The sequence below is a fragment of the Lissotriton helveticus genome, chromosome 4_1 (genome assembly GCF_964261635.1).
Source record: "Lissotriton helveticus chromosome 4_1, aLisHel1.1, whole genome shotgun sequence".
NCBI lineage: Eukaryota > Metazoa > Chordata > Amphibia > Caudata > Salamandridae > Lissotriton > Lissotriton helveticus.
Window position 1 is genome coordinate 1,170,719,472 of NC_136063.1, and position 25,019 is coordinate 1,170,744,490.

General features: G+C 46.8%; 1 protein-coding gene and 1 long non-coding RNA gene across 2 annotated transcripts in view; both read left to right on the top strand.

The window, feature by feature from the left end:
- The window catches only part of CDH20 (cadherin 20), a 1,157,650-nt gene that overhangs the window by 747,525 nt on the left and 385,106 nt on the right, over positions 1 to 25,019 (top strand). The gene's annotated exons all lie outside the window — the stretch shown is intronic.
- On the top strand, positions 14,683 to 18,146 carry LOC144827461 (uncharacterized). The gene is made up of 2 exons (XR_013610197.1): positions 14,683 to 14,896; positions 15,775 to 18,146. It is a non-coding gene; the product is annotated as an uncharacterized LOC144827461 (long non-coding RNA).

Here is a 25,019-nt window from a genome sequence, read left to right on the forward strand (position 1 = left end):
ATATATGGGGATTATCTCGGCTCCGGCCCAGCTGACAGGAATCTTCATGCCTTGGAGTATGGCGTTGAATAAAACCCAGAGATATGGTGCCCAAATGGTGGGTTTGGTGCGGGATAAGTACCCTGGGATCTTATCTAATCCATGAGTTTTACCCAGGGCTATTTTAGAAAGGGTGCCAGTTATCTCTTTGATAGTTATTATCGGGGTGTTATCCATAGTTCTGTTGGTGAACATGGATGCAGTCAGGCGGTCAGCCATCAAAGAATAGCCCTTGGCAGCTGAGTCGTCCAGTGTCTTTACCCTTGAGTAGAGGGACTCAAAGTGGTCCCTCCATACATCTGCCTCTAGGTTTAGCTCTATCGGTGATTCAGCCTCAGAACTGCCTGTGTTGACCACTTTCCAAAAGGTCCTCATATCCCGGGCACCCAGGGAGCTTCTCAAGTTATCCCACTTGTCACTTTCACACCCTTTTTTTGCCTCAGTGACACTGGCCTTGTAGGCTACTCTAGATATTTTAAGTAAGGGTCGGTCATTAGCCTTGATAGATGTAATCAGGGCTGTTTTGGCCTTACGGCATTGGTCGTGGTACCAGGGGTGGGGGGGGGTTCCTATTTGACCTGTTTTTTTTTTTTTATAGGAAAGAAGAAGTCTACAGTGATTGCCGTTCACCTAGTATGGTTCTGGACAACCATCTGGAGATCAATTCTGGTGCCGTTAGTAGGGACAGATTTAGTTCCAGTCAAGAGAACCGGCATTATGTCTTCATACAGGGAGCCTAGCCTGCATGAAATTGCAAATAATAATGCTTTTTATTTTTGTTTTCGTTTTTAAAAACATAAATAAAGGGTATTGTCATTTACAATGCCAATAGCTTGAACTCGCATAAATGCGAGACCTATTGCATTATAAATGCTTGTTATCCGTGGTAGGCAGTAGTGGCGAAATAATTTAAGTTTTCAGGCCATGGAATGAATGAAAGCCAAACCTATTGTCTAGGGTTGTAAGCACTTGTCCATTGTGGCACTATGCAAACCCTGTTTACTCCAGCTTTTGATCTCCTGAAAGTAAGTATGCCTTTTTCTAGTGCCATGAGGTGGCTGATGTACCCTTGTCGATTTCAGAGTGTGGCAGCAGAAGTACTCAATGTCAGTTGCTTAATAAAAAGGAAGGCAGCTGTTGGTCATCAGGGTCCAGGGATCTGATGTCAATTCATGTGATGTCATTTGATCAAATAGAATGTGATGTAATTTCTGATACTTCTAAGATTTGGGTGAAATTATGGTTTTGGTGCCTGTAAGAGTGATGCTGGAAACTACTTTTAATTGGGCGTTTGGTGCTAAGGGAAAAACTCTTTGGATGAGTAGACCTTCAATTACTTTACAAAATAAATCATTGTTTAAAGATAAAATCAACAACTTTAGGCTTTCCAAATTCCAGTTTAAGAAAGTACTGTCAATTACGTTATACTCATGCATTAATTGAACCGGTATGAAATACCTGGTCAATTATGCTTAAGATGTATAGGTACAGGACACTATCTTGTGACTCCAAGGCCTCGTGAACATCACAAATGCCAGACATAATAATACTCTTCTGTCTAATTTACCATTCTCAGACTTGTGTTCTTTCTCTGAGAAATGATCACCTTTTGCAAGAAGGTGACGATTTTGCACTTAAGGAAAAACTTTCCGTCAGAAGGACATTGGAGAATAAAATGTAGCCCTTTAAAATAATAAACACTTGACTGCTGCATCTGCAAAGTGACATTTCTAAAGCATTCTCTGCAATTATGTATCCTGAAATATCATGCAGATTACCTTCCCTCCTCTCAAGTCTGGCGCATTATCTTGGATAGAACTAGGAAGCTAGTCCCAATACCGTAGCTACCATTGGTGCAGCAGGTGCACTGGCACCGGGTCCCTGAGGCTTGGGGGGCCCATTAAACCTCTCATTATTTCTGTTTGCACAGTTCAAATAGAACTACTATACCAAAATGTTTTCCTATCAGAATATTAAGATTTTTAATAATTACCTACCAAAATACTATCAGCTCCAAACACATGAACCTTTTCAGTATATATATGTAAGGTGCGTAGATGTGAAGTTAATAATAGAAACTATACTTACCCATATGTACATACCTTTATGATATAGTGGTCAACATTTTTGCCACGATTTTTCAACAGTTCGATATGTTTGTCCTCCACTTTCCAAGATACAAGCTACACAAACAGCAGCACATTCTATTACATATAATGCGGTTCAATACTCTAGCTCAATTGTGTATTCTTGCAGGCAACCTTGAAGTCGATGTGATGCTCTTTGGTTGCCTGAAACAAAGTAAACAAGTACAATTTCCACTGCTAATTTTTCATCTCCGGAAGGTGCAACATAGTTTCGGAGGGCCTACCGGGCACAGACGCCCATAGTCAGCACCATATTATTAAGCGTGTCCTATAATGGTGGTCTGTTTTAAAGCTGTATCAAATCTATTTCTACGCTGCTTTGTCACCCTTCAACATGGGCGTTGTTCCTAAATTTCCTCCTCATCCAGGCTGAAAGGCGAAAATGAACTGATAAGCCCCGGTATAATTCGTTCTGTCAGTTATTGGAAGGCCCCCACTGAGAAGAGAAGCCGTTGCAAGATGGCGTGAAATGCCGTCCAGCCGAGTAGCAGACAGACAATGCAGAGGGTCTGCTTTTCTGCTTGTGTGCTCAGCCGTGACCTGCGCCGCGGCCTAGTCCTTTCGAAAAGTAATGGGAAAAAAATAGACTGGGCCCGAGCTTCGCAAAAACCTGATGAAGAGGGGCGGGATGAAAACAGGGAAACACATTCAGCAGTTGGAAGGGGGCAGAGAGCTGTTTGAGCGCTCGTGCTTGACGGCTGCATTAGGGTTCCGCAAAGGATGTCGGGAGTGACACACCCGGCTATTTTGCTATCACTCATTCGAGACCAACGACGCGGGAGTTCTTTTGTTTTTACCTGTCTGGTTCCCCTTCCATTCTCTCTTTCTGAAAATCTGGGTAAAACAATATTTAACCAAAGTGAGAGTAGGAGGCCTAATGTCGTCGCTGAGTGCTTTTTATGAAGTAAATTTCCTGTGAATGTATTCCATAAGTTCAGTAAAGAAGCCAAGTGTCAGTCAATAGGTGAAGAAAATGCATTATGTTATTATGAAAAGAAGAAAGGCGTTAGTTAAGAAGTCGCTGAAATGGCAGTTCTCCTTAAAAAGTGCCCCGGCAATGCTTTTATCCCGCAAAGGCCACAGCTTCTGCTCCTTGTGGTTTTTCATGTGCTTTTCTTATGAAAAGAAGGGGTAAGACAGTTGTCAACCAAGGACTCTTTGCTTTATTCTTTTTTTCTTTCAAGTTCGATATATACGTCAGTAAGGAAATGCTCATTTTTGCAATTTTATCACTTAGTACAAAACTCACACTGTGTTATTTAAAAAGCACTGCTTGTTGCAATTGTAACATTGCCTTCACTTCTTTGTAATTAGAGTTGATGGGATTATGATGTACCATACTATGTGCAGCAAAATACAGTTCTTTAGAACAGGAAAGACAGGGAACTGGTTGCTATACCTTTCTCTTTGCACTATTCACACACTATCTCTAGTGCTTGAAATGGAAAAATAGAAGTGCAGGTACTCGGTACCAGAGTACCTGCTTGTTTATGAGAAGTGCCGGTACTCTCTAATTAAAGGTATTGCATTTCTCTTGTAAAGTGCCGGTACTCTCCCTCTCAAAATAAAAAAGTGCTGGTACTACATACCAAACAGTACCGGCCTATTTAAAGCACTGAGTCTCCCTCAGATGTACAGTCTTCTCTTCATGTCTAACTCTACACTCCTTCATTGTTTCCTCGCTCTTTCTCTATTTCTTGTCTTTCTCTCTACTTCCTTTTCTCTGTCCTTCCATCCATTTTTTTTGACCATCTATCCAACACACAAGCAAATATGGCAACTGTATACTGCCAGTCCTGCTTCCGCTGTCCATTTGTTATCCATCCATCCATTTCCTGTCCCCTGCCCTATGGCTGAGACCTCATCCTCATACAATCTGCTATTGGGTGTGCCGAGGTGGGGGTGGGTGGTTGTCAGTCCTACAGAATATAGAAGATGCATGGAACAACAACAAAGCTCCCCTAGGTATTGTTGAAAAAACAGAATATCATTTAACCCACAATAACACTCGTTCAAATATCAACCTGAGCCCAATCTAAAAGACTAACATTGATACAACATAGATAGAAATTATGGCATCTATTAGGATGGCGGATGAATAGCCGCAGCAGGGACGGCGGTGGCAACCGCCGGACCGGCGGCGGACATCCGCCCACGATCGCAACCCGGAAAAGCGCCTGTTCCATTAGCATGGCGGTGACGACCGTGGCGGTGAGATTTTCCACCCGCCACATTTCCGCTGGTACCGGTCCGCACTCCTGCCTAGCGGGCAGAACTGGACTGCCACAATGGTGCCAGTGTAGGGCCAGGCTCCGTTGGCTTGATTATGATGCCGGCAGTAACCAGCCTTTCCGCAGCGGTGGGACCGCCATGGAAAGGCATGCAGAGGATGTCTCTGGGGGCCCATTGTGGGCCCCCAATGTGTTGGGGGTTGTGTGAGTGCACTGGGGGGTACCATGTCCCTTTACCAGGTGGCAGGCACTGTGCAATGCCTGCCACGCAGGGCAGTGATATGCTCCTTTTCACATCGCATCGGTGCTGCTGGCAGCAGCAACCGCCGCAAGTTTAATGCCTGCGATCGAACCGCCGCAGTCGGATTTCGACAGCGGAGCATGCTAATCAGACCGGCGGTTATGCTGCGGTCCTTGCGGGCGGTATTTTCCCACTACCATGGCGGTCGTGCTGATCTTCCAACCCGCATCCTAATAGACCGCTTTGTTTTATTAATTTTATATAAAAATAAAAACAGACATAATTCTTCCCTGGTTATGTGTTACTGTGTTTAACATAATTATGTTTTTAATTTATGAATTATGTATAAAAATGAAAAAATATATACATTTAATTAAAACATGTCAGCTTGTTTTGAGAGTTTACTCTCTTTCGGCTATAGATTATAGAGGCTGCATAACATAATATACACACTGCAAGATTTTCTTTTTTTATAACTAACGGATGGATGACTGAGATTTTAAGGCTAGTTTTCTTTGCTGTATTTTTCAACCATTTTAACACAAACAAGCATTGTCATAGCCAATAGGTCTCAACTTTAGGACCGTATAAATGTTTAGCCATGCAGCACATTATTCTGGGTGCTCTGCCACCAGAGACTGAAGAGCTATACAATTACTACACACCGGGTCATGCAGTCTGATTTAGGAATACATGCTTGCTTCAGGAAACATTTATGGACAGATTCCAAGGCCTTTTAACTCGCAGCCAAAAAAGATTCTTGCCTCAAAGCAAGTCAACAGCACTATAACATTCAATCAATCAATCAGGGATTTTTGAAGTGCAGGTCTCAAGGCGCTGGGGGGAGAGGGGAACCATGCAGCTCCATGTTACCCAAAAAGCCAGGTCTTGAGGCTCTTCCTGAAAGCTTGCAGAGTGGGGGAACTTCTGATGCTGAGCGGTTGTTCGTCCATGTTTTTGCTGTAATTTAGGAGTAGGCTCTTCCACCTGTTCTGGATCTGCGAATACGTGCGGTTTCAGCAGAGGTGAGGTCGGCGGAGCGGAGGCTTCTCTTGGGTGCGTAGAAGGAGACTCTTACGCTGAGGTATTGGGGTCCGATGTTGTGAAGGGATTTGTAGGCGTGAGTGAGTAGCTTGAAGGTCACTCTCTTCTTGTTGGGAAGTCAGTGGAGGTCTCGTAGATGCTGGGCGATGAGGTCTTGTCGTGGGATGCCGAGGACGAGTCTGGAAGAGGTGTTCTGGGTAGTCTGGAGTTTTCAGAGCAGGCATTTGTTGATTCCGTCATAGAGGGCGTTTCCGTAGTCTAATCTGCTGGTTATGAGTGTGTGGGTGATGGTCTTTCTGGATTCATGGGGGATCCATTTGAAGGTCTTGCGGAGGATGCAGAGGGTGTTTAAGCACATGGAGGAGACGGCGTTGATCATTCGAGACATGGTGAGGGAGGAGTTGAGTATAATGCAGAGGTTGAGGGTGTGGGGGGTTGCCAAGGGCAGTGGGCCACCAGGTGTGGTCCCATGCGAAGGGTATAGATCCGAGGCCGAGGACTTCTGTCTTCTCAGAGTTGAGCTTCAAGCAGCTGCTGCTCAACCAGGATGTGACGTTTTTCATTCCTTCCTGGAAGCTGAGTCTGGTGGTGTCTGGTTCCTTAGTGAGGGAGGATGAGCTGGGTGTCGTTGAGATGGGATACTATGCTGAGTCCATGCTGTCCAAAGATCGCGGCGAGGGGGGCAATGTGGATATTGAAGACTGTGGGGTTAAATGATGATCCTTGGGAAACTCTGCAGCTGATCTCTGTGGGTTCAAAGAGGAAGGGTAAGAGTCTGATTCTTTGAGTTCAGCCGATGAGGAATGAGCCGACCCAGCCAAGTGCGACTTCTTGTATGCCGGCGTCATGGAGTCTGGCGGTGAGTGTGCGGTGGGAGACTTGTTGAAGGCTGCAGAGAGCTCTAGTAGGATGAGAGCCGCCATGTGGCCCAGGTCGTGGAGAGTGCGGTTGTCGTCTGTGGCGGCTAGGAGGGCGGTCTCAGTGCTGTGGTTGCTGCGGAATCCAGATTGGGAGGAGTCGAGGATGGAATTAGGTTCAATTAAAATAGTGAGCTGGATGTTGACGATCTTCTCAGTGACTTTTGCTGCGAAAGGGAGGAGCAAGATGGGTTTTTGAGGTCAGTCGAGTCTGCGGAGTTCTTCTTGAAGGAAGTGACCCAATTAGGGTCACCCGGGTCACTCACGACCACCTCTCAGCCTTCCATACAAATGAAGAGTTGTTCAAACAATAGAGAATACAAACCAAATTAATTTATTAGTATTCACTCGAGTGGAGTCCACTCTGACCACCCTCCTTAGATAGCTGCCGAGGGACTAACCCCGTCTACAAGGTAGAGTTAGATATACATTTCCAACACCACAAGACAGGCCCAAACTGGAATTTTCCAGCCTGATCACAGATGAACAAAGGCGGTACAGAAGGATGAGCTACCATCCTGAGACCACAGGTACGCACTATCTTAGCTGCACGGTTACTCAGCCCGGGCCCGTTTCTCTGAGAGTGGGAGCAGGGCTACATACAAGGAAAGGCATGCAAACACAGAACAAGCTATTCATTAGTGCAACAAAGCTCAATCTTGAATAATAAAAAGAAACAATCGAGGCTGCTTTCTGCTGAGGCAGACAGTTGGTTTTGATCCTGACACAAAATGGCGGCTGAATACAAAATGGTGTCACAAATGCTAACTTAACTCGCACATTGCTAGGAGTCAGCCAGAGAGATTTTCAGTCCAACATTCTTGAGGAGGGGCTTGACTTCTGCACATTTGCAGTCATCGGGGAAAGTGCTGGTTTCAAAGGTGGAGATGATGGTGCATTGTAGTTCTGATGTCATGACGGTGGCGGCTCTGTGGAAGATGTACGGCGGGCAGGGGTCTGTGGGGGCTCCTGAGGGTATGCTCTTCATTATCTTGGAGGTGTCTTCTGTAGTGACCAGTGTGCAGGCGGAGATGGTAGGCTGGCTGGCGTTGCTGGAGGTAGGTGTGTTGTCGGTGTCTTGTTTCTGTTAGTTGAAGTTGTCATAGAGAGACTTGATCTTGAGGTGGAAGTAGGAGCTGAGTTTGTTGCAGAAGTCCTGGGAGTGCGTGACTTCTGAGGCATCACTGGGGGGTTTGGTGAATTAAATTATAAATTATGATGCTGAAGAGCTCCTTTGAGTTGCTGGGGTTGGCGAGGATCTTGTCCTGGATGAAGTACCTGTTAGTGGATCTGATGCGTTGGTGGTATTCTGTCATGGCGTTCTTGTAGCTGGTCCCTGCTTCCAGGGTTTTGCTGTTTCTCCATACTTTCTCGAGACATCTGCAGGTGCATCTTGATTCTCGGATGTTGGTGATGAACCATGTGGCTTTCCTCAGGTGCTGTCTGTCGGAGATATGGAGGAGGATGAGCTTGTCTGCTAAGTCAGTGATCCATCTATGGAGTTTTTTTGACTGCAGAGTTGGCATCGGAGAAGTGTGGCTCAATGGTTAGAGCAGCAGACCCTGATGCAGAGGTCTAGCCCGGGACCAGGGTTCAATTCCCCGCCTCGGCGGGTCTTGGGCTCAAAAATTCCACGGACCTGATAATTCTCGCCTCGGTGCCTATTCCAATCATGGAGTCCCACTCTGCAACTCTGGGCAATAGCTTGCTTAATCTCCACAACGGCCCCCACAACGCTAAGGATGCCTGGCCTCCACCCTGGGGGTGCCCAGGAGTGGACACCTCACAGGGAAAGCCAGGATGGGTTCCACAGCGGTATTCGTACAAGCGCCTTGAGACCCTTGCGGGTGAGTAGTGCGCTATACAAGTATCAATTTACATTTATCAATTTACATTTACATCGGTTGTGGCAGGAGGGGAAGCATGGTTGAGGGTGGAGTTGAGGTGCTCTTAGTGACCTTGCTTCATTTCCTGCGCAGGGGTGTGGTGTAGGTTTCTGTGCGGTGGGTTTGAGAAGGAGAAGTGTACGCAGTGGTGGTCCGTCCAGAGGGGTTGAGTGGTGTTGCTGAAGTGGATGTTTTTCCTCCTGCGAATATGGGGTGGAGGGTGTGTCCTGCCTTGTGAGTGGGGGTGGTCATGAGCTGTTTCACTCTGATGTTGGTGAGGTTATCCAGGAAGGCAGTGGAGCTGGGGGTCGCTGAGGTTGTCGAGGTGGAAATTCAGGTCTACGAGCAGTACATAGTCCATGGAGGTGATGGCGTGGGGCGTGATGAGGTCTGTGATGGTTACGGCGAACACTGCGTAGTCTGGGTGGTCTGTAGGTGAGGGTGCTGCATGGGTCATTCTGGGTTTGGTCTGGATCTGGAAATGGAGGTGCTCTGTGGAGGACGAGGGGTCGTTCGTGCTGGGTGTGGTGAGTTAGGGGGAGTTCTTGTGTACGATGGCGAGTCCTCCTCCTGGGTGGTTGAAGCAGTCCTTCCTCTGTATCTTGTAGCCGTAGGGGATGGTGGTAGCGATGTCGGGGGCGGAGGTGGTGTTGGTCCAGGTTTCTGTGAGGAAGGCGACGTCTGGCGACAGGGTGTCGAGGAGATCCCAGATTTCTACTGCGAGTCTGTGCAGGGGGCGTACGTTGAGGAGGATGCAACTCAGGGGTTTGGGTGTGGTGGTTCCTGGTGGGTGGGCAGTAGCGGTGGGGGTCCGGAGGTGGATGAAGGTGCAGTGGCGGCTGGAGAACTGGCCATTGGTGGTGTTTGGCAGCGACAGCTGGCAGTTTTTATTTCTGCCGGGGTTGAGTGCATGGAGGGTTGCTGAGTCGTAGCGGTGGGTAGTCAGAAGACCAGGGTTCCTGGCACTGGTTGGGTCATAGATGGGCTTGCTTTTGGTGTGCCAGCATCGCATCAGCTGCGTGGCCATGCAGTGACCACCATTAAGTAGGGTACGGGAGAGGGAGTGCAGCTGGGAAGCAGGAGTGGGAATTGGCGGGGGGAGGGGCCACAGGTGCAGCAGCGATGGGAAAACGACTAACAGGAGAGAGAAAAAAGGCACAATATGAGACAAATAGGCACAAAAAGGCAAAAGCACAAATAGACAAAGGGGCACAGAAAGACAGAAGGGCACAAACAGGACAGAAAAGCAGGGGGCAGACAGGCAAGGTAGACAGACAAAAGGCAGACAGACAAGGCTGGCAGAGCGTACCAGCAGAAGAGCAAGGCTCTCCCACTGGACCACCAGGGATGAGACGCAGGCTGGAGCCTGTGGGTGGAAGAGGGCCACAAACACCTACCTGCGACCAGAGAGGTGCTGGGGACAGCAGCGCCACAACGGAGCTGTGTGTGGGAAGAGCAGAGTTCCCTGACCAGGAGGTCAGAGGTCTTGCTCAACCTGTCATGCAGCTGTTGCAATTAAGAAGGGGACAGGGGAAGGGGTGCAGCTGGGAGGCAGGAGCGGGAACCGGCGGTGGGGAGGTGCCACGGGTGCAGCATAAGCAGGAAAACGGCAAACAGGAGAGAGCAAAAAGGGCACAATAAAAGACAAATAGACACAAAAAGCCCAAATAGACAAAAAGGCAAAAGCTGAAATAGACAAAGAGGCATAGAAAGGCAGAAGTGCACAAACAGGGCAGAAAAGCAGGGGACAGGCAGACAAGGCAGACAGACGAATGGCAGACAGACAAGGCTGGCAGAACGGACCAGCAGAAGAGCAAGGCTCTCCCACTGGACCATGGGGGATGAGGCACAGGCAGAACTTGAACACCTACCTGCGACCAGAGAGGTGCTGGGGGCAGCGGCGCAATGATGGAGCTGCCTGAGGGGAGAGCAGAGTTCCCTGACCAGAAGGTCAGAGGTCTTTCTCATTCTGTGTGCAACTTCATCACTAGAGTATTGAGCAGCCTGAAGAGCCAGTATCAGAGGGAAGTTATGCTTAACACAATAAGATGACAGATTAAACACACGTCCCGCTGGAAACTATGCACTTGATTTATGAAAGCCTAATTGTACAAACCATGCATGAACCTTGCTATATGTGAGTTCAGGCTGTCTCCAAAGCACCAGACCAGTAGTAATCTGTTCATGGACTGCCATATTTCACTGCTGGGTATAATTTGAGTGAATTACCCTGTCTCCACTTTAAATAAGGACCCGTGATGTCTGACTGTAATGTGACTCCCAGGGCTTACCTTCCTGTCCCTCTCACAAATACTCTTTGCTTTCTACACATGGACGAGATGAGAAATGCAGAGAAAGGGTAGAGTGGCAGTCACAGGATGTGGTCTTACGGGTACTGCTGCCGATTTTTGAACTGGGGATACATGTTTGATTTCCTGTGTCAGTGTAACAACCTGTGAGTCTCGACGCAACACTTAATGTACTTATGCCTAAAAAAGTAATATAGCCTTGTATAATGTGACTGGTGCTCATTCTATATCACTCCAATGTCCCTGGACCCAAATTCCCACTATGCAAACAAGTCTGCTGTCTAAAAACCAACACTGACTGACGTCTTACATGTGGTATAGGCAATAAGCATTTTGTGTGTTCAGTTTTTCAACGCAGCAATGGGACCAGCTGTAAAGCATATTAAACTGATGGAAATCATTTGTAGAACCAACTATGCACCCATATGCACACAGGTGGTTCATAAACTAGCACTTTAAAAAACTTTCCCCTACGGACAAGTAACTCAAAGCAGCCTCGAAACAAACGTGAAGTGAAGCAAGCTGAAACCATTTGAATACATTCTGCTTCGGAACTACATAAGAAGGCTCAAACAACTAGATTATATAAAGCAGGAGATTTGCAGATAAAGTGAATCACAATGAGGGTATCATGGAAAAATATTGGTGAAAGCGTGTAGTATAAGGCACTTCTAACCCGGTTTCACAAGATAAAAATGTATTCATGGGATTCTGAAAAGCCTGATATTGACTACACATTACCTCTCTACTCGTTGGTCAACAGCCATATTGTCAACCCCCTGCTTTGGAAGACGATGACACAACTAAGCTTTCACCTCCCTCACAGAGTCAAATTACACCACGTCCATTGGAGCACACCACTGAGAAAGTAGAGGGGGTGTGAAACTCTTGACTCAGATACAGAAGCATCCACCACAGGAATGCACTGAAACTATGCTATGGATATTAAGAGATGTTTTTGCAAGTATTAACAACTTTTGAGGATTGAAAACTGGCGTTCAGGTCATGTGAAGCCCCTGCTATGGAATGGTATAGCCCACTCAAAACTATTTTGCCAAAGCAACTTTCTTTTTACAAACAAGTTTACTGTGGAATGTATCACTGTAGAGAAGAAATAGATGGGGGCAGAAGGGTTAAAACAAAAAGCAATGTCACAGATAAGCATGGGCGGATTTTGCGGATTGGCAATCCGCGAACTTGCGTATTTACGGATTCGCAATCCGCGAAGATCCGCGAACTCTAGCGGACTTGCGGATTTTTCCGTTTTTTGTGTTGGCGCGTGTTCGCGCCGATTTTGGGACAATTTCGCAATTGCGAACTTATTTTTCGGCTTGCAACGGCCGCGACTATGTTGTTTCTACGTCTGGTTTATCATCACAGGTTCACAGCACCCTCTGTTTCACCACTGCCACCCTCTGGGACACCCATGCCACCCTCTAGTACATCCTCACAGGCACCTATTAGGTTTATTTATTACTGTAGATTATGGTGGTTGAAAAAAGCTAGCACACCTGCCCTTCTTCAACTGCCATCAATTAATTTGTGTTTCATTAATGTGTCAGTAATTTTGAAAGTTCCAGTCTGGCTGGCACCTGCTTCCTTCCTTATCTGTAATTTGCTTTTTGTTGCAGTGAAATTTTTTTTTTACAGGACCTTTATGGTGCTATTCTATGAGCCTGCTGTTTGGGTCATAGCAGGGTCATAGAATTGTTGCAAACTCTGGAGGGGCCCATCAGGAAGCACTACCTTGAATGTTACTAATGTTAAGTTTGAACTTTTGCACCTGCTCATTGCTTTCATTTTAGCTAAAATCGTTTTTTTTGCAATTTCGCGCGTTATTTGGGGCGCGAATCCGTGCGAGATCGATTTCGGAAGCCGCGAATACGTGCGAATACAAAATTGTTTTTGTTGCGACGTGTATGTTCGCGTGATCTTGCGCGTGTTCGCGAGGCGCTTCTAGCTATTCGTTTGCCAAGTTACCCTATCGGTCGTACACGGGCGCGGCCATCTTGTTGGCGTGACGTAATTCCGTTTCCGCCCGCTATGTGTAATCTCGCAAAGTGTGCTGCTCGCGAGTACAAGTTCGCGCGTACTCGCAAGGAAAATCTCGCGCGAACTTACCCACGCGGTCGTGAACGGGCGCGGCCATCTTGTTTCTCATTCATTGCTATGGTTCTGGGCATGCTTTCTCTATCCTCTCTCAATCTCTGCCATCCTTTGCTTGTTTGAAGTTTTTTTGATCTAATTTTACTTATTATCTAACCCTCTATTTTTCTAGCTCTATATTTTTGTGTTTTCTGCAGCTTTTAGTTACTTTTAAACTACTTTTTTAAACTCTTTTATTTTCTTCTTCACTATTCTATTTCTTCTTTATCATTTAAGTTTATTTCTGCCCAGACCATGGTAAAGGGAGCCGGGAAGCACCCTGAGAAGGGGAAGGGTCCCGCACCCCGTGCCCGGCTCCCGTGCGGGCGTTTAAGGGGGGAGCAAGTGGTCCCGAGGGAGATCTTTAGCGCGGAGGAAGTGGCGGCACTGATCTTCCATGTCCAGCGCCGCCTCCCCAAGACGATCCTGGGAGGCGGCAAGATCGCGACCGGCTATGGCATCCGGGAGCGCCGCCAGCGGTGGGAGAAGGTGTGCCGGGCCATGTACAAGATCTCTGGGGTCCGGCGCACATATAACCAGGCCACCCACCGCTGGACCGATGTCATGGACCGGGAGCGGGACTTGCTGGACGCGCTCGGCGTAGAGGTCCCCGGGCTTGGTGAGTAGTAGTAGTAGTACATTTACTACTCTGTTTTATCCTGCTCTGTTATTTGCAAATCTTTGTTCTTTACCAAGAGCAATAATGCTGCCGATTACATTGAGGTAAATTATATTTCAAAATCTTCTATGCATTTCATTTTCAGGTGCACTGCTCTCCTTCTCAGTAGCCTTGCTTGCTACTATGCTTCTTTGTTTTGTATGTTGTGTTCAGAAGCATTTCATTGGCCTGAGAAATTATGTATCAGTGTACTGTAAAGAAAAGAACTGCGTAATGCTAGACAGTAAGGGTCATATTTTCAATTACCGGCGCATCCCTGCAAAGTAGCAGGGATGCGGCAGTAATTGTGTGCCATGCCACCACCACCCATTGGCCCAAAACGTCACAGAAGCCTTACGCATCTGTGCCGTAAAGGCAGCGCATTGCTGGAGTTGCGTGCCAACGATGGCGCAGCTCCAGCAATGCTCTGGGGTACCCTATCTCCCCAATGCTGCATCAAGCCGTACGTCGGCTTCAAGCGCGCAGGGTTTGAGTCATGCATCATTGTCATAAAAATGACTGATTGACATCTTGTAGATTTCCCTCAGCCACTTTTAGGATTCGTTCCTGCGCAGGTACGCCCTCCCTTGCGCCGGAACGCCCCCTGATGGCGCAGGGCTTTACAACGTGATGCATCGCCCATATGCCCATATGTGTTTTTTTTTTTAATATATACGCCGCACCAACACCATGGCGAGTCTTTTGTTCTGCCGCTGCGTCAGAAAAGGCACGCAACAATGGAGGAAAATCAGCCGCAACTTCCGCAAGGGACTTATAAATCAGCCCCAACAGACTGAAGTCCAGTGTCCTTCCTTTAGACAGTCACATGGCTATCAGAAGAAATAGTGGCGGTGGTGGCGGGTGGATTGATAGTTTGAGTATTCACTGATCTGCAAGCAGGATGGACTTTGTCTGTCACGTGTTGTGCACTACTGCCTGCAGTGCCAGGCCTAGGCAAACCTCTTTAGTAGTCTGTTTATTGAGTTACATAGGAACTTTCTAAGTCAACGTTCCGCAAATCAGGCAATACGAATAACGTAGTATACCACATGAGATAGATCCCGTGGAATAGTTGTCTATCTATTTGCTATTTTTCCAAAATATGTTGTTATTGTTCTTTTGAAATGTTTGATTTGGTTGAAAAATCTCATCCATGTTTTATGGTTTTTCTTTCTTTCATGTTGTACATCAGCTCCCCCCAAGGGCAAGAGGGCACAGGAGGAGGGTGCTGAGGATGCAGGCCAGGATCGGGCAGGCGAGGGCTCCTTTGCTGGCCCCAGTAAGTTTACATTTTACTAAACAGTACCTATTTTTTCCTAGCGTTCCTCATTCGATTTTTTCTAAATCGTCTTTGATCTTCTTGTAGACTGGATATAAATTCTTATCCTGCCTCGAATATGATGACTCCCTGTGGTATTACTAGACTATTCTTATTAGTCTGTCTGTGTAGCTAACTAAGATTGGACATTTGGCAATTCCATTGGACTCCCATTATATTCAGCAATACCTCTATGCACTGTCTCCTTACTGACTAGATAGTGTGGCAGAGTCATTCAGCTCCCGAAGTCACCGATTATAGATCCCCAATGATCTCTAGATTATCGTACGCAGGACAAGAGAGTAGTACGGAGTCACAGCACAGTCAAGAAGTGTCAGAGGCACTCATGCTTGCAAAAATTCCAAAACCTTTAGCTCATCCACTCTAGTCTAGAGGAACAAAAACCACAGAGTCTATTTAAGTGTAAAAGCTTTATTAAAAGTAAACACATTTATTGAAATCTACTTTGTCATAAAACTATTTAACTGTAAACGGAAAAGTGGTTAGTGCTGACGATTAATTGGACACATTTCTTGTGGTCGAGCCGAACTCTCACCTACTTTGAACTTGATCCTGGTCGTGTTCTTAGGACTCAGGAGTCAAGCTTCTGTCTGTTAGGAGAAAAAGTGGTGCGTGTTAAAAATCAAAAGCAAGCATTCATCAGTTGTGCATAAAAGTGCAGCAAGACAACAGCCTTCCCTGGAAAATGGGACATTTTTACTATGGAGTAGACAGTCACAAATTATTACATTGTATTCTGTTTTTTTAACATTTCTCCTAGACCAAATATTATATAGTAGTGAGTGGTGTATTCTAACTTTCTTAAATGTACTTTGTAGGTGTAACATCTGGTGACGGGGCCAGCGCGGAGGTGGCTGATGTGTTGGACTTGGACTCGGAGGCCTCTGGGGAGGATGCGGCGGTAGAAGAGCTGGTGGCCGTTCCTGTGGGGGATCAAACGGTGGTGGCGGAAACAGGTAAGCTATATATTCCTTACTTATTGAGATTGAAGACTGCATAGTGTGCTTTCTGCACGGGTGTATTACAATTACAAATCAACCAGGTAGTAGCCTCCTCGAAATGTACTTCGACTTAGCTGTGAAGTTTTTGGTGAGAAGAATCCCAATAAGTTCTTAGACGAACGTGATGGATGGGATGAACGAAAAGCGAAAGAAGGGTGTAAGTAAGTGGGACGCGAACTTGTATGATGGCTGGCAAAGAAGAACGATATGTGTTTGCTTGGACCCAGAGGTGGCTGGGAAGGAAAGAATATGGTATGGTGCATGGCTGGGTCAATGATGAAGCAAGGATGGGTGGAAGGACAGCAGCCTGGGTGGGTGAAACAGAAACTGTATGTGTGCGTATACTTTGAATGAATGGATGCCTGGAGCATGGTATTCTCTGACTCTTACATAGCAAATGTGTATCTAGAGAGAGTAGATGGTCGCCAGGTGAAGTAAGTGTTACCTTGAAGAGCATGTACCACCGCACCCGCACGTCCGTCCCAGTGCAGGGAAGGCAAGGAAAAGAAATTGTAAATGTGTCCAATACTACCATGAATAGTAGCAGTACTTTGTATTGCGTTTGCATTCACAGCATATATCTGGTTATTACGGTGGACACTCCGTACCTCTCTTAATAACTTTAGTTTACTTGTAGTACGTCATTCATGTGTGGGTGTATCACTGTGTTCACTCAATATTAAGCAAAGCACCTAAAGTCATCTCATCTGTCATTAAATACGTCCCATGTGAAGTGATAGATAATCAAATTAGTTAGCTTCTTCAGTTTCCTTTTCTAGTACTCATTTGCACTGTAGGGTGAAAGGTAAATTAATTAAGCAGTAGCCCTTGTAACAGAGTATTCTCAGTGCCACCCGTAATAGAAAAGTAATAGCTTCACCACCTGCATGTACTGGACCGGTACAGTAACGCAAGTCTGTCTCCATCATCATGGTGTGCAACTTTTTTTCTCGGGTGCAACTTCACTGTGCTGTGTCCATGTCATTCTGCCGGCTTGCATAAGATAACGTACCCATTTCCCTAAACAAGAGAGAAGAAGAAGAATAAGACTGGTGTACTGTCATAGTCGACTGTAATGGAAGTCCATAGTGGTCGTAGAATTAGTTCATTAAACTACCACTACTGTTAGAGCAAGGATGCAGAAGTGGGAGGGTTACATAGATACTGTCCTCAATAGTTATGTACTGTGCTTTCAATTTGCTACTTGTACTCTGTGACCCAACTTTCGGCTCAATCACTTTGTGTTATTAATAAGGAGCATTGGTTACAGACTATGTCTTTCTTTCTTCATATAGTTGCTCCTTCCAAATCAACAACAAGGAGGGAGCAGGCTAGATTGGCCCGGCAACGGAGGCTGGAGGCCACAGTCGCCGAGTATCGGCGGCTGGTGGCCCTGGAGGAGGAGGAGGACACGCAGTCGAGCGGGGCAACATCTTCGACTGCATCCTCCTCCGTGACTAAACCAGCGGGACCGAGCCGGGCTAAGAAAGCCGACCGCCACCGCCAAGCACCCGAAACACCAGCTGCCCCCCACAGGAGCTGCAAGGAACGCCAACACCGCCTACGAGTCCGCATGTCCAACCTGGAGCAGGAGGTCCTGAGGTATAAGACCTTGGTTAAGGGCCTCCGCTCCGAGCTTGCCACCCTCCGCAAGGAGTATGATGCCCATGCCGCATCATGCACCAGCACCAGCACCCTCCAGTAGTGGAGTGTCCCTTGCCCTTTTTTTATAGACTTTTGGGGGGTGGGATTTGGGAGTTGGGATCGTTTTGGGACGTTTCAGAGACAATCGTTGGGGTTAGGGTGGGTGAGGGAGATTATTTTGTTAGGGATAAATAAATATATTTTTCAACTACTTTATCTGACCATACCTGTTTTTTACTGCTTTTCAGTCTGGTGGGTGGGGGGCGGGGGTGTAACAGTAACTTTGTTTTCCTGAACAGTCGTAGGACTTTAGTAGTACAACCGTCAAACTCTTGTCTACTCCGAAATAATACTCCATTATACTACCTCCCACCAAACGCTTATCTTACCTGTAATTTGTGTTAGAAATTAGGGCTAGGCCCAGGGCTGGCTCCAGGTGAAATGGGGATTAACGTTGTCATTCCTGGGCGGGTGACATTTCCTCATTGCGGTGTTACTAGTGGTGTGACACAGTGGCAGTTGCATGCCTATGGAAAAAAAGAAAACGAAACCTTGTTTGTACTCCTTACTGTAGCATTACAACGGTTACGGTACGATCGTGAAAATAGCAGGTGACAGTACACTAGAACAGTGCCATAATGTAGCCTAACAAATGGTAAAGTATTGCAAGTATAACTAGTACTTGCGTTGAATTTATTTGACATTGGCTACTACTACTAGAAGATATAGTACTGAAGCTGAGTAAGTCTAGAAGATATCCTCGTATTCCTTCACCAGCCTGTTGCTGCTATCACCTTATCCTCCCCAGCAAGTGTGTGGAATTATTGATGTCATTTTAGTCAGACATCAAGCAAAACAACACAGCCCGGGGGAAGAGGGTTAGGGTTTGTAAAATGGATGGGAATGGGGGTTTCTTTTTGGGTAGGTTTTGTTGAGAGAAGAAAAAAAAAGCAGAGCATGGACAAACAATAATTGAAGATACAGAGTTTACAGACAATCTTTGGTTACAAAGTAAAGGTAAGCACATGCAGTCACACTCATAGAATATAAGACAACAATGGATACTGTATCTGTATTGCGTATGTTGTTGGAGTTGTCCTGTTGAAATTGGTAAGTAAGTTGCATGCAGCAAACAATTCCTCTTATTGGCGGCACTCCTCCATTCCAGCTGACGCTTCGTCCATCAATGTGGTGGTGACCACTGACAGAAGAGACACCCTGTCCACTGCCTGCCTGGCGGATGTTGACTGAAACCCGGCCTGTAATTATTGAACGGAAAACAGGAAGTGCTATTACAATACCACTGATAAATAAATAAAAGGTATGTACGCTGTGTGGTTCAAAAAGTCACACTTTGATTTCCCTAATAGACAGTACAATATTTTTGAAATTGCGTGCTCTGTCTGAGTCACCTTTTTAAGGATCAATAAGTATGGCCAAAATATTATAGCGGATCTTTCCCCTCAAGGTGGCTGTACTACTGTGTTTTAGAACAAAATTTGACCTTCCCAGCAATGCTCCCACCAAGGCCCTTACTAAAGCCAGTCGCAAAAATGTAGAAGAACCCAATCATATCTCCAAAAACGATGCCTAGCAGAAAAATGGTTACAAAACGTACTTTGAAAGTAACAGTAGACCCAAATACAGACCGTGGATTGTATTCAAACCACTTGCCTGCAAGCAAAAGTATCCATAGCCAGCATCGCTCCAACAGTGCTCTACAACAACAGAACCGCGTTGCAATAGAACCCCCCTAAACACATGCAATCCTGCTGCTAGGGCTAACCCTAACGAACCCTAACTTACAAAGTGCCAAAACTGGTGTTTCCTTATGGATTTTGTCCAACTAACTTCTAGCCGGTATTAGACCTTCCCAGGAATGCCCCAGGCAAGACCCGCCAACCCACCCGCAAAAAAACACCCGACACAACACCACCAAACAGCGAAAAAGCTAAATCTCATACTTACAATGTCTCTCGGCCTTCGGTCCAAACGCGGCGCTGTGCAGCTAGGTCGTCATCATCATCATCAATCATCATAACTCCTGTTTTCCACCACGGATTTCCTGAAAAGCAAATGCAATCAAGATTAGACTGTCGCAGCAGTGCTTCGACAGAGACCCCGGCCGCAACCCACCCACGAACAGCAGGAAGCCCCCCAAAACGCTACATTGAGCAAGATGTCTGAAGAAATGGCAAAAAAAAGGCTGTTCCTTATGGATTTTGTCCAAAACACTTGTATCCGGTATTAGACCTTCCCAGGAATGCCCCAGGCAAGACCCGCCGGCGCCAACCCACCCGCAAAAAAACACGCGACACAACACCACCAAACAGCGAAAAAGCTAAATCTCATACTTACAATGTCTCTCGGCCTTCGGTCCAAACGCGGCGCTGTGCAGCTAGGTCGTCATCATCATCAATCATCATAACTCCTGTTTTCCACCACGGATTTCCTGAAAAGCAAATGCAATCAAGATTAGACTGTCGCAGCAGTGCTTCGACAGAGACCCCGGCCGCAACCCACCCACGAACAGCAGGAAGCCCCCCAAAACGCTACATTGAGCAAGATGTCTGAAGAAATGGCAAAAAAAAGGCTGTTCCTTATGGATTTTGTCCAAAACACTTGTATCCGGTATTAGACCTTCCCAGGAATGCCCCAGGCAAGACCCGCCGGCGCCAACCCACCCGCAAAAAAACACCCGACAACACCCCCAAACAGCGAAAAAGCTAAATCTCATACTTACAATATCTCTCGGCCTTCGGTCCAAAGTAACGCGCTGTGCAGCTAGGTCATCATCAATCATCATAACTCCTGTTTTCCACCACGGATTTCCTGAAAAGCAAATGCAATCAAGATTAGACTGTCGCAGCAGTGCTTCGACAGACACCAAAAATTACACACAAACCCCCGGAACCCCGCCAAAGAGCACCTCAAAGGCAAGCAAGTCAGCAAAAACGGCAAGAAATTTCCACCTCATATTTGGTCCAAAACACTTTTGTCCATTATTAGAGCTTCACAGCAATGGGCCCAAAACCGTCAACTCACCCGCAAAGAAGTACAACACCCCCACAAGTGCTGAGTCTTTCTTCATTGTGCGTAATCCAGCACTCTGCTTGGAGGGAAATCGCAGTCTGGAGGAGGAGGATAGAGGAGCATGTTCTTCAGAACTTGTGAACCTGAGGAATGTAGACTGCGGCACCTTCAAATCAATAAGCAAACAAGTGAAGACAGTTCTGATGATGGTCTTGTTTTTGGGATTAGGTGATTAAAGTTTGAATTAAATTAACTGTGCAAAACAAAGAAAGAGAGACACAAAGCACACAGGAATAAAAGTGAATAAGGACGAAAAAGAAAGTTCTTGATTGATTGTCTCATTTTCAGGGCTCGGTGTCAGGGAATAAGAACAAGATTTCGTCATCATACTCTGCGAATTCAGGCTGGATGAGGTCAGTGGCACCGAACAGAGAAAAAATCCCCTCATCTACGTTGCTGTCCTCATCGTCTTCATGTGGCGTGCTTTCTCGCACTTTGTAATCTGGTGGTATGAGGTGCTGATTCATCTTGATCATTGTCAGCCGCTCCACATTTTTGGGCGATAGGCGGCTCCGTTTGGCAGTTACAATGCCACCAGCAGCACTGAAAACACGTTCAGAAGACACACTTGCGAGTGGGCAAGACAAATAGTTTATAGCCAGGTTGTAGAGCTGTGGCCACAATTGTTTTTTGCCATGCCAATACTGCAATGGCTCCTCATTAAGAAAGACCACTGTTGAGTCATTCAGATAGTCCTGCACCATCGACTCAAGGTCATCAACTGTTCCTCCACTTTGCTTACTTTTTGCTGTGCCTGTGACATTTTTTAGAGAACCATACCCCATCAAACTTAGCCAATCCTCCTCCCCAGCCACTGTTAGTGTTGTCATTGTGTGTGGTGCAGATGATCCAGTTGCCGGTGTCTTTAACGGCTGAGAGGTCACTTGTGCCCCAGCCACAGGTGCAGAAGTGGATTCTTGTGACTGCGGATGGCCTGCTGATGCTGATGCTGATGTACTGGCTTCTCCTTCAATAACCTGCCGTTCTTTTTCAAACCTCTTGGCTGACCAGGCTAACCAATGTTTGTACTTTTGAACATCTGCATCAGCGAAAGGAAAGAATGCGTTGTCTGCCAGCGCCTTTTTGTAGCGTGGATCCAGAATAGTAGCACAAATGTAATGCTGATCTGAGTTGATGTTTTTAAGACGTTCATCACCACGTAGGCGATGTAATAATTTCTCAGACAAAATGAAATGGTTTTTTTTTTTTTCATCTTTTTCAAACTCAGAAGAAACCGCCATCAGTTGGTGCTCCAGTATGCACAACAATGGGATAGCTTTTCCCAAATTACAGTCCTCCTGGCTGACTGCACGCGTGAAGAACTCAAAAGGACGAAGCATGTCTGTCAGGCTTTTAACTATGGCCCATTGCGCCTTACTCATCCGCAGGTCCTCCTTCTGAGATGTAGCCTCTGTCAAGAAATAGTGATCGAGTACCGTATACTGCTCATGCAGACGCTCAAGCATGTAGAAGGTTGAGTTCCAACGTGTTGCCACCTCCTGGATGAGTGCTTTCACTGGCATTCCACGTTGAAGTAGCAGTCTCCGCAGATGCTTCCGGGCCTTAAAAGAATGGCTGAAATGGTTGCACATTTTGCGGCAGGTGGCCATTACCTCGAACGCTGGACTCTCTTTATCACTCAAGAATTTTTGAACTACCAGGTTGATACAGTGCGCCAAACACGGCACTCTAACATGGTGACCCTGTGACATGGCCTTAACTACATTGGCGCCATTATCCGTGGAAACATAACCAATCTTGCGTTTTAGGGGGGATAGCATTGACAACACCTTTTTGTCAAACTCTTCCAAAAGGTTTTCTGCTGTGTGACTTTTCTCCAAGGCAAACATGGCTAGTGTTGCATGTTTCCGAGCAGCTTTGAAAACTTGGTCCGGGTCAACACCTGCGTTTAGCTTTGCTATAACACCTGAAAAAGAGACCCAGTGTGCAGTGATGCACATGTAATCATCGCCTGGGCCACTGGTCCACATGTCTGTTGTCAGATGTATTGTGTGAACAGCACTCTTCTGCAAAGCTGCCCCAATCGCCTGCAGCACATCTTCATGTAGTGCTGGAACCGCAACTCTGGCAAAATAGAACCGGCTCGGAACCTTCCATTTAGGGCAGAGCGTTGCAACTAATTCAAGAAAACCTACCGCTTCTACAAAAGAAAAAGGTAGAAGGTCCACAGCTAGCATTTTAGCCAGCTTAGTGTTATACAGACGCGTCAGTGGGTGGTTGCGTTCATATGGCACGTCTGAAGTAAGCATTGTTCTAATGTTGGCCTGGACCAAGCATTTACGGGCTGATAATGACTTCGTTGACCCAATTTTGCTCGCTGGTGAACTTTTGTGCGTTGGTGTCTCACTCGCTCCAACACTCTTAGTGTGCCTCACATTGGGTGTGCTGCTGAGAGGGGTACTGGGTGTAAGGGAAGTGTTTGACACGTCTTCTTCCTGCTCGTCAACATCAGATGAAACATCAACGTTTCCTTGATTTTGGCCTTTCTTGATCGCAGCTAGGTGCGCAAACCATTGGACACCGTGCTTTCTGTCAAGATGACCACTCTGGCCGCCGGTACCATAGTTGCTACCTGGCTTACCACGACTAACTGCAAGCTTACAAAGGGTACAAATGGCAAACCTTGGATTTTTGGGACAAACAGTAAAGAAGTCCCAAACTGGGGACTTGAAGTGTCTGTGGGACCTGGAGGAGGCGGCGATACTGGTGGTGGTGGTGGTCATGAAGCTAATGCCAGATGAAGTGGAGGATCTGGATTGGCCAACTTTTGTACGTTTTCCACTTTCACCGCCACTAATTAAGGTCGAGGTTGACGCAGGTCTCTTCTTGCCAGAAAGAAATATGGAAGCGGGACGAGTTGGTGTACTACTTAACTCCAATGATTGTGGTGTTTCCACTGCCTCCTCATCGACAACATCATCATCATCATCATCACGCGCAGCAGCTCTTCGGGCTAGGGTCAAAATGTCTGTTTGCTGCATGCCCGCTGGGGCTGCAGTGACCTTTATGATGACTGGGTCGTCGTTGGCAGAGTCTTCATCAGCAGCAGTATCCGCCACTTCTTGTTGAGCCTCATCACACTCCATAAGTCTGAGACTTTGGACGAGCTTCCTTTTACGCTTAAGTACCTTTGTTGGATCATGGTGTGCCTCACTCTCAGACGGCTGTGGTGCTGGTTCCCAAGTTTGATCCGTATCATCAGAAGGAGGTGTGCTTGAAGAGGATGTAGACACCACCCTTGATCTCTTCCTTGCTAGGGTTGTGGAAGACAATGAAGGATCATCAGGAGGAGTGGCTTCCTCAAATGATACCTCGCCTTGATTGTCGATTTCCTGATGTGCCCCTACTTCGGGAGGAACAACTATTGTGGGCACTTGTTGTGACCCTCCATGCACCTCTGCATGCGCATCTCCTTGCGCTGCCTCTCCTTCCACATGTACTTGGGCTTGTACTTGCACATGTGATTGTTGTTGCCGCTGTGGTTGTTCAACACTCGTCAGATGAGCTACAACAACCTGTGTTGATTGAGGGACATTGCTGCTGCTTTCTTGCGATGAGCCAACATCACTGGTCGATGGTGATTGAAGAAGTATACTGGCTGCCTCTGCAGCACTCAAGGGCTTGGACTTAAGTTGGCGTGGTGGTGGTGGTGGCACTGAGCCCAATGGAGCGGGGGTGCTGCTGCCAGCTTGGTCCCCAGCAGATCCCGCTGCAGCTGCTGCAGGCATACTTTTTTTTTTACTCACAAAAAAAGGGGCGGGCGGCACACCAGTGTCCTTGGTAACTTGCTTCTTCTGCTCCTTACTGGCACCTTTCTTGCTAGAGGAGCTACGGGTTACTTTTTTTGGGGCCATCTTCTTCAGAGCAGGTCAGCAGGCAGCAGTTGCACGAGTTGCAGAGGGTTCTGTGTCCAGACGTGACGTCGCGTGACGTTATGCTGCACACACCGCTGCAGGACTTCTTCCTGGCACTGGTGGTTCTATTGAGTCTTCTTGTGCACCTAAAAGCAATGGAAGACAGAGGAACATCAGTTCAGTTATACACCCCAAAAAATCGACAAAACACAGAAAAATGAGCACAATCCCATGCCATCCATGATGTTTACATTGAAGACACCCCACAGAAAGACTAGGGACATGCAAGTATGCAACACTCACTACCCCTGGGCATAAGGGATGAAAAGTAGGCAAAATAAGTGCAGGCCTCAGACACTGCCTCTCCTCAAAATGGCCCCCTTACACCCCAAGCACATGTTGCCTGTACCAGCCAGCACTCAAGATGGCCACCACCACCACCCACATGGC